This window comes from Crocodylus porosus, unplaced genomic scaffold, assembly GCF_001723895.1.
Source record: "Crocodylus porosus isolate Cpor-Errol unplaced genomic scaffold, CroPor_comp1, whole genome shotgun sequence".
NCBI lineage: Eukaryota > Metazoa > Chordata > Crocodylia > Crocodylidae > Crocodylus > Crocodylus porosus.
The window spans coordinates 10,103,154-10,112,628 of record NW_017728914.1 but is presented as its reverse complement, the minus strand read 5'-3'; the positions used below and the strand labels follow the sequence as shown (position 1 = coordinate 10,112,628).

The window sequence follows — 9,475 nt, the reverse complement described above, 5'->3', positions numbered from 1 at the left end:
GTAGTCAAAGGATGAGACAGAAGGGGCTGGGGGTGGGGATTGAAACCACTGCGGTGACGGAGGGAGTAGAGCAGGAGCAGGGGCTGGGGTGAATGTGGTCAGGGCAGGTTGTCCAGAGGTGTGTGTGTTGGCGGAGGGGGCAGCTCCCCACAGCAGTGTGCACCCTTGGGGCAGGCATGGAGGGCATGTGTCCCCCTGGGGCAGATGCAGGTTGCCCACTGTGGGCTGGTGGCTCTGTGCCTTGCTGCCTTTGCCCTGGGAGCTCAGCTGTGCAATGCCATTGCCACCTGCCCAGCAGCAGGAAGCACACTAGTGTTGTGTGGCTGAGCTCCTGGGGCAACTTCAGCAGGGCACGGAGCCTGCAGTGGGCAGCCTGCCTCTGCCCTGTGGGCAGCACATGCCCCACCATGCCTTCCCCAGGGGTGCATGCTGCTGTGGGGAGCCATGCTCCCCCGCACCTCTGAACAACCTGGAGCCCCATTCTCCTCAGCCCCTACTCCTGCCCCAGTCCCTCCCTTGCTGTGGGGTCGTCAGTCATACCCCACCCCAGCTCCACCCCTCCCCTCCCTACAGATTTACCAGCTGGGAAAATCTGGAGATCTGAAGATCTGATCAGAGTTATTTTGACTTAGAAATCTCAAGTCTCACGATGGTTTCACTACAGTTGGCATTACTGAGGTTAAACAGCTCTAGCGATGTGAAAGTTTTTGTTATTTCACACCAGGTCCATGTAATCTACACTGCAGTCTAATCTAAAGCATCCACAGCTTAATGCAATGCCAAAGGGAACTGATTTAATCAGATACTCTCCTACTTGATGATTTAGGGCAGATTAATGAGAATGTTAATCAAGAGGCCAAATCTGAATACCTGTAAAGTTTGGCATTCCAAGAATTCAGACTTAGGTCTGAATTTCAAAAAAGTATATATATACAATATAGGCCAAAAGGCCTTGATCACAACAGCATCGCACAACAAATGTTCAAAATCTGTCAGTTACTTTCCCAGGTCTTATGAGAATGCATCCAAGAAACCTTGACTAGGAGAATGTTGAGCCTATTAGTGTTAGCTATGCATCACGTGACTGTCACCATAGGACATGACTGAGTAATACTGAGCTGCATCCACAGTATTTCCCTGTTGTGGGATTCTCACTACTACTAACCGTGGTGATCATGTCATTTTAGCCTTTGCTCAGACATACTGAAGCTCTGCTGCTCCAAGTTAATTTCACTTTAACTTCAGAGATAATAAAACTCTCAGTTTGTTCCTTTTTTATATATATACACAAAATCAATACCTTTTGTACCAAACATAGACACTAGGATCTAGCTTTCAATTGACAAAAATAATTGTGCTTTTCTACCTCTGAAGACAGAGAATGACACCGCCAACTAAGTTTTTATTTAGTATTTTGTATGGCATTACATTACAGCATTCTGCTTTGGAAACTTGCCCTATGGGGCTGGTGAAAGAAGGGAGACGTAGGACCTAAGAGTTTGCTGAGATAAATTAATTTCTGTTTTCAAATTAAGCATCTCATTGGCCTCTAGCCTTTTGAGAGTAGCTAATACACTAAAATTGCAATTAGAAAAGAAGAGTTATAGATAATAAATGCATAATTTAAATGCCAGGGGCATTTAAATATATTTTGTAATGACTAAATAAACTAAATAATCTCATTCTTACTGATGTCCAATTATGGGACTTTTAATTAAGTACAATGACAATGTCTCTTTTTTAGTTTTGCCTCACCTAACCAATTGTTTTGAGAGCAATGAACAAAATGCTATTTGTTTTCCAGCAGAGTTGCTGGTTTGAATATAAACACATTTACTAGGTAGGGCTCTATATTGAGTTTAAATCATTTTAAGCATGAAGGATGCTAAATTAGTGATTAATAAAAAAAAGTACATGACTGTTGCAGAGTTCTGGATACATATTGAAAACAAGGGTCCTTGATCGACTGTGACTAATTAAATGACTCTCTAATGCTTTTTTCAAAAGAACAGAATCATCAGCTCTGGCATTTGAGTTCAACTGCAACTACATGATTATTTTCATAAGATGCCCTGTAATTTAAAGGATAAATTCGTTTCCATTGCCAGTTCAAAAACAGGTATGTTTTTGATTTTGATTTTGCATCCTACTAGTGAGCTGATATCCCTTCACATGAAATAACTGCAGGCACATTTGAATGAACCTTTCACAACTTGCTCTGTATTTGTGACTTGAGCAATCTTTTCCAAATTGCAATGGAGCAAAATTTCCACAAATTCTTTTTTTACATGAAATTATATCAGTAATGATTTATGCATGTATTTCAGCCAGAAGGCTCCTTACAGACTTTCCACTGAGCAGTGTTGAGTATTCAGTGTTTGTGATTTGGACTTATTTGATAGGATGTATAGCTCACTGAGGTTTTTGGTCTGTTATTGGACAGTTCATGGTATGCAAACCTTGCTGTTCAGGAAAGTCCTCATGATTTACTCACCATTCATGGTTTTGCTGGACATTCGCACGAGTACATTTTTTTTGCTAAAACATTCTGAAATGTGAGTACATATGTGTAGTAGACAGTCACAGCAAATATATTTGTTTGGAAAAAAACCCACAAATCCAAGCACTTGAGAATACATTTAAAATATATAACTTCAGTGACCTGCAAAAGGTGATTCCTTAGAAAAAAGCCCACACTTAGTTCACATATTTAAGAAAACTTATTTTTCACAGGAAAGCCTAATGAAAATACCATATTACTTGAAATTGTCCTATCCTAAAGGATCAACACCTGTAATTTTGTCACTAGTATAATAACCTACAAACCAGCAGAGGAGTTTCATTGCTAAATGAAATGGAATATAACAAAGCAAAGGAAGAGGTTCAGCTTTAACAGTTGAATCCCTGTAGTGAAGCTTCGCTTATCAAAGGACTAATGGAATACATGTAACACAGTCCTCTAGGACAGTGGTCTCCAAACTTTTTTTGATCACGCACCCCTATCAGTAAAAAATTTGAGCATGCATCCCCAATATATGTATATTCATAGAAATAGAAATAGAAATAGAAGTTCTAAAATTTTCTTCCTGCACCCCAATGGATCATCTTGCACACCCCCTGGGGTGCGTGTACCCCACTTTGGAAACCACTGCTCTAGAACAACTTCACAGCAGTGCTTTCTAAATAACAGCAATTAGAATTTTTCTTTTGGTGAAGACTATCCACTGAGTTTGCTAGAGGAAGGGGCTATATCCCTTATCCCTCAAATTCTCTCAGAACAGGGGGTGAGGGGTTAGAATCACTTCCTCAGTTGACTTCAGAACAGGCAAATTCAGTTTGTAATGAACAAATGTACAACAGAAAAGAAACACATAGCTGACATGGGGTAGCTGAAACCAGTTTCTCAATTTTATATGTTCCTTGTATCCTTTGTTTTATTTTTTCATAGGGTTATGCACTTAAAGAGCCAATATTACAATGGCTTCACCTATTCCAGAGTTTGCTGTGCAGGTTTCTATAGGGCTCTATCCATTTGTCCTTTCTCTTGCATGTTACATGGAATCAGGTCAGAGAGACACCAAGGTTGTTTGGCTACTACACCATCCCGAGAAGGATGGCATGTAACTTAATAGCCCTGTCCACAAGCCAGGTGATATGCTTTTGGAGCTTTCCTAGAATCTAGCTGAAGCTAAGGTTTGAATGAAAGTGGGTTGCTGTGGCTCTATTCAGTCCAGGAGTGATAGGAGAAAAGGCCTAAGAATATAAGAAAGGTGCTGCCCACTACAGACCCAAATTGCTACCCAGTGGGCACGTCTACATGTGTGCTTTAATGGATATTAGCCTATTTTAATGTGAACTAAAGCATCACAAAAAAACCTTTCTTTTAGATGTGCTCTGGGAGATGGGAGTCACTTTAATTAGTGCGGCTACCAGAGCCGTGCTAATTAAAGTGGCCAGAGCATCAAGTGTATTCTAAATTGGACACACATCTGGATGGATAATCATACTCAATGAGTGGTCATCAATGGCTAACTGAGAAGTGGTATCAACTCAGGTTGCCCAGGGGTCCAACCTGGGTCCAGTACTGTTCAAACATTTTAATTAATTATTTGGATGACGGAATTGACTGCATACTTAGCAAATTTGTGGATGACACCAAGTTGGGTGGAGATACAGATATTCTGGAGGGTAAAGCTAGTATCCAGAATGACCTAGATAAATTTGAGAAATGGTTCACAATCATTCAACAAGAACAAGTGCAAAGTCCTGCACTTGGGATGTAACAGCTCTATGGAAAAATACAGAGTGGGGAATGATAGCTAGGCTACAATACTACAAAGACAAAACCTTGGGGTTACAGTAGACCATAAAATGAATATGAACACCAATGTGCTCTTGCTGCCAAAAAGCCAGCATACAGGGTTGTATTAACAGAAGTGACTCTTTCTGTTCTGTTCAGCACTGGTAGGCCTCACCTGCAGTACTGCATCCAGTTTTTGGTCTCACATTTCAAGAAGGATATGGGCAGATTGGAACAAAAATGGTTAGGGACCTGGGAGGCAATGCTTAGGAGGAAAGCCTGAAAGAGCTAGGCTTATTTAGTCTGAAGAAGAGAAGGCTGAGGGGGAGGTTTGATAACAGTCTTCAAATACCTAAAGGGTGATTTTAGAGAAGATGGAGATGGGCTTTTCTCTGTGGCTGTAGGACACAGGACTAGGATCAATGCCCTCAAGCTTCCACATGGGAAATTGAGGCTGGACACTGGGAGGAACTTTATGAATATGAAGGCAGTTAAGCAGTGAAACAGACTACATAGAGATGTTGTAGAATCTCCATCCTTGGAGTTTTACAAGAGCAAGTTGGATGGACACTTGGTTGGGATGGTTTAGTGAAAGATGATCCTGCTTTAAGCAGGTGGCTGACCTTTATGACCTTATGGGGTTCCTTCCAGCCCTATTTTCCTATGACCCTAAACCAGGGGTAGGCAATTATTTTGGTTGGAGGGCCACTTAATGAGTTTTGGTGAGTTGTCGAGGGCCCTATCTTGGGACCAGAAGTCCCACCAACTAACCCCTGACCTTTGCCACTGAAAGTCCCTCCCCTTGCCTCCAGAAGTACTCCTTTGTAGGGAGGGGTTGCCATCTTGGAACTGGAAAAAAAACATATATACTAAAAGTCAAAAGTCTTCTATAACATATTTTAATTTTATTTAAAAAAATATTTTTGTCCTGATTTGTGTGTTTGTATAGTGTGTATAGAGGTGACTGCCTAATAGCTCAAAAATAAAGTCTTACTCTTGTATATTATGTGTGGTGGGTTGTATGTGTATGGTGGGGTATACATATGGAAGAGGGTGTGTGGGGGGAGTTGTGATGGAGTGTGGCTGTGTGTGGAGGGGTGTACGGTATGTAGGAGGGTGTGGGGGGGTGCAGCAATATGTGGCATTGGCAGATCTTCCCAGCTTGACAAATACAAACAGTTTTTAAGTTGGTCTAGACCCTTGCGGTGCTTGTGGCACGTGCAGGTGCAGCCGCTTGGTGATACACAGCTATAGTCAGTTCTGGGAGCTGCATATGGTGGCAAGGAGTGGAGCCAGGGTGGCCTGCCTGTGTTGTGGGGGGCTCATGTGCAGCTCCCTGGACTTGCACGGCACCAGGGAGAAAGCCGCCATGTGATGGAGCCAGCTGCCTTCCCCACTTCCTGGTTTTTGGCAGCTTTTGGAGATGCATATAAGCCCTGCATGATAGAGGTGAGCCAGCCTGGCTTCTTTCTTCGTCACCACGTGCAGCTCCTGGAACTGGCTGGAGCTGTGCATTGGTAGGCAGCTGTGCCTGTGTGGGCCATGAACACCCTGAGAGCCCGCTGTCAGTGGCGGGAGCTATGTCCCATGGAGGAGCATGTAGGAGAGGGTCACCACACAGCGCCCCTCACACCCCAGAAACCCCAAATACCCACCATGCTCCCGCTGCCTCATTTGGCACAGGCCCTAGGCTCTGCACTCCTGCCAGCCTCATGCTCCACGTTCCCACTTACCTGCTGCTTCCCTACCCATGCATGGAACAAGCACTGCAGCAGGGACAGGAGGAGGAAGCCGAGGAAGTCCCCCACGGCTGCAGCAGCCCCACTTGGAAGCTGTGCATGCTGGCTGGGGCTGGGCTGGGGCCCTGCCATGCATGAAGTGAGAGTGAAGTGTGCAAACTGGGTGGGGTAAAATTAATTAGTGGAGGCTGGGGGCGGGGGATCAGATGAAATCACCTGGAGGAGTGCATCTGGCCTGTGGGCCATATTTTGCCAGCCCCTGTCCTAAACCCATTAAAAAAAACACACCCTGTTTGCATTTGTCAAGCTGGGAGGATTTGGCCAGTATCACATGTAAACAAAACACCACTAAGTATTTCACTCTGTGGCATCATGTATTTTAGTAAAATATTATTCCAGATTTGCATCTAGTTTCACTTATATGCTTTGAATTTTAAAACTTCAGTGTCAAAACAGAAACTTGTAGGGTGCTAACAGGTATTCCACATAACTCAATGTTTCTCCATCCAACATGTGTCAAAATCTGAATACATTTTAATACAACCATCTTTTGCCTAACTTCCCATTCATGGCTTGCCACCGTAGATCACATTTCTGAGGAAAGTGGATGGAACTGGTATACAGAAAACTGTCTGTTAATCCAAAGGTGAATAAAATTAAGAGGCTGTCTCTGGGTTTAAGGTAAATGCTTGCCATAGTCCTCAGTTCCAACCCTATTCTTCTGTACTCAGCAATATTTCATAGATATCAGGGCTGGAAGGGACCTTGGATTATCATCGAGTCCAGTCCCCTGCCCCAGTGGCAGGAAGTCAGTTGGGGTCAAAGGATCCCAGCAAGATAGGTGTCCAAATGTTTCCTGAAAGAGTCCAGAGTAGGTGCTTGCACCACCTCTAGAGGAAGTCTATTTCATGCCTTGGTGGCTTGGACAGTAAAGAAGTTTTTCCTTATGTCCAGCCTAAAACCGTCTTGGAGGAGTTTGTGACCGTTTGACTTTCTCATCCCTATAAGTGTGATGTGGGGGGCATTCCCCCGAGGCCTGGAGTACCTTGCATTTTTCGCTATTTTCCGCTATTCAATGTCATCAGCTTTTTATCTGCCCATTTTCTGAGCCTGTCAAAGTTGGCTTGGATCACCAGCCTACCCCTAGGTGTGGATGCTTTACCCCAAAGTTTGATGTCATCAGAGAACTTGGCCAGTCTGTTTCTGAGACCAGTGTCCACATCATTCATAAAGATGCTAATAAAGATATTACTCCAGGTGAATGGCAGTTTAGACTGGCATTTTATAATAACATGTTGCACTCCTGCTGTATACTGAAATGCTATTATTGTATTAGTAATAAAATACACCATTATGACTGAACACCAATACAAAACATCATTACATTAGTACTCAGAGTAATAGTTCAAAAGCTGACCTCCTGTATAAATACTTTAATCCTGCATCATTAAACAAGCAACTACACAACTTTTAAAATATTTCTTTAAGAAACACCTATGGCAGATACAAGGATTCTAACAGTAAGAGGAAGACATATGGAGGGAGACTACTATGATGCTATTCAAATACACATACATTTACTACAGTACAAGAATGATTGTCAGCCTTGATTGCCAAAAAAACCAAAGTGTCTTTGCTAAGTATATTTCCACCACCAGAATCTGAGAAACTGTAGTAAATGCAGTCTACCTCAGACCAAGGGTTGCAAGGTGCATGTGGCTTGCAACAAAATTAATGTGTGCATCTTTAAAGTTAGAGCCTGGCTAGTACAGTGTGGACTAGAATGGCTTCCTTGCCTAGAAACAACTTTGCCATTTTATAGGAAGTATTTCTATTGCTTTTCACTACATCATATTTTTGCTCATGCAAGGCTTAGCTGTCATTAACATAAAACTGTAAGAAAAACCCAACAACATATTATGCAGGCCATTGTTAAGGATAGATAATTTAGTGCTGTGGTTCTCAACCTTTTCTGACTTAAGACATGCCAGCATAACTTTTTCTGAGTTTAACAGGGCCCCATTTAAAAAAATAACGTGGGAAAAATAATAAAGCAATTCCTCTGTAGCAAAGAACTCAGAAAGACTACAACAGGTCAGAATATTTTTAATACTGCAGATTCCTATTTGAAATCTCTGGGCTTATCTTGTAACTCACATGTAGGGAATTATACAGTACCCTTGAAAGCACCCCAGAATATTGTGGTATCCTGCTTGAGAATCACTGCTTTACTTCTTAGGCGGCTGCTGCTAATGATAGAGATGGACGAATAATTTAAAATGGGCAGACTCTACCATCTCAGGGTGGAATACATTAGGTTGCGAAGTAGAAACTTCTCCTAAGAACTAGGCACCAATTTAAGTAGCCTATCTCTAATGATGGTCCAGATTAAGGGCATGGGAAAAAGTTATATCAACTGTTATTCTAGTTCCAAAGTTGACATGTGGACAAGACAGTTACAAAATAGATTGCTGATTATACTTCTGCTTAGACAAGGATATGTTTGCCACAATAACAACAGGCTGAAACAGGTCACCTTTACAACAGGTCAGAAATATATCAGCATTGAAATCTGAAAGATGTTTGATAAGTACCAATGTGTTACTCTTTTTAGATGCATCATATACTTGCAAGGTGTTTAAAAGAATATTTACTTTGATCCACTAGAAATTAATTACCTATTTCCACAAAAAATATTCTTATTTACATGGGCAAACATTCACTGCCTAGAGTGTTGTACACTGGCCAGGTTTCAGGCATTTCTGTCCAGTTTTTCACTTGAACCTAATGAATGAGTCTGGAACACCAGGTTTTCTTGAGCTCTTCAATCCTTTTTAATGTATACTCCCATCACAGCATTCTCTGCTCTCAATAGTGTTAGACATGTCTTTGCAATTTAAATGGGAGAGATAAAGCTTGGTAGTGAGCAAGGATCCTGGTTCTCTCTGTTGAAAAATGCAAAATTCTCTGATTAAAAAAACCCCAAATGTGCATTTTTCCATTATGAAAATGAAATACTTATATATGTGTGTGCGTGTATCAATTGAACACAATGTGTTACTGATATATTTACAGTTTTAAAACAATTTGGGAAACCATGAGTGCCTCAATCATTATAATAAAATAAATTCTAAATATCTATATATTTTGGCAGTTGATTTTGGGTGTTTTTATCATGGCAAATCAGAGCTCCCCCTGTCCCCTTTGCTCACCAAGATGTGGGTCCAGCTGTAGTTGTCCTGATATACCAGGACCCTGCCCATGCTGTTGCCCCTCACTCACAATCCACAGTCCCTCTAACCTTGCCAGTGCCCCTCATTCCTGACCCTGTCCCCTGCCCGCCCCCTGTTCCCCCCAGCCATGCCAGTGCCCTTCACTCCCAACCCACAGCCCATACCCCCTTAGCCCTGCTGGTGCCCCTCACTCTTGACCTGCA

The 9,475-nt window shown here is 42.3% G+C and overlaps 1 protein-coding gene across 5 annotated transcripts in view; it reads right to left on the bottom strand.

Moving 5' to 3' along the window:
* The window catches only part of SLIT3 (slit guidance ligand 3), a 938,430-nt gene that overhangs the window by 332,174 nt on the left and 596,781 nt on the right, over positions 1-9,475 (bottom strand). The gene's annotated exons all lie outside the window — the stretch shown is intronic.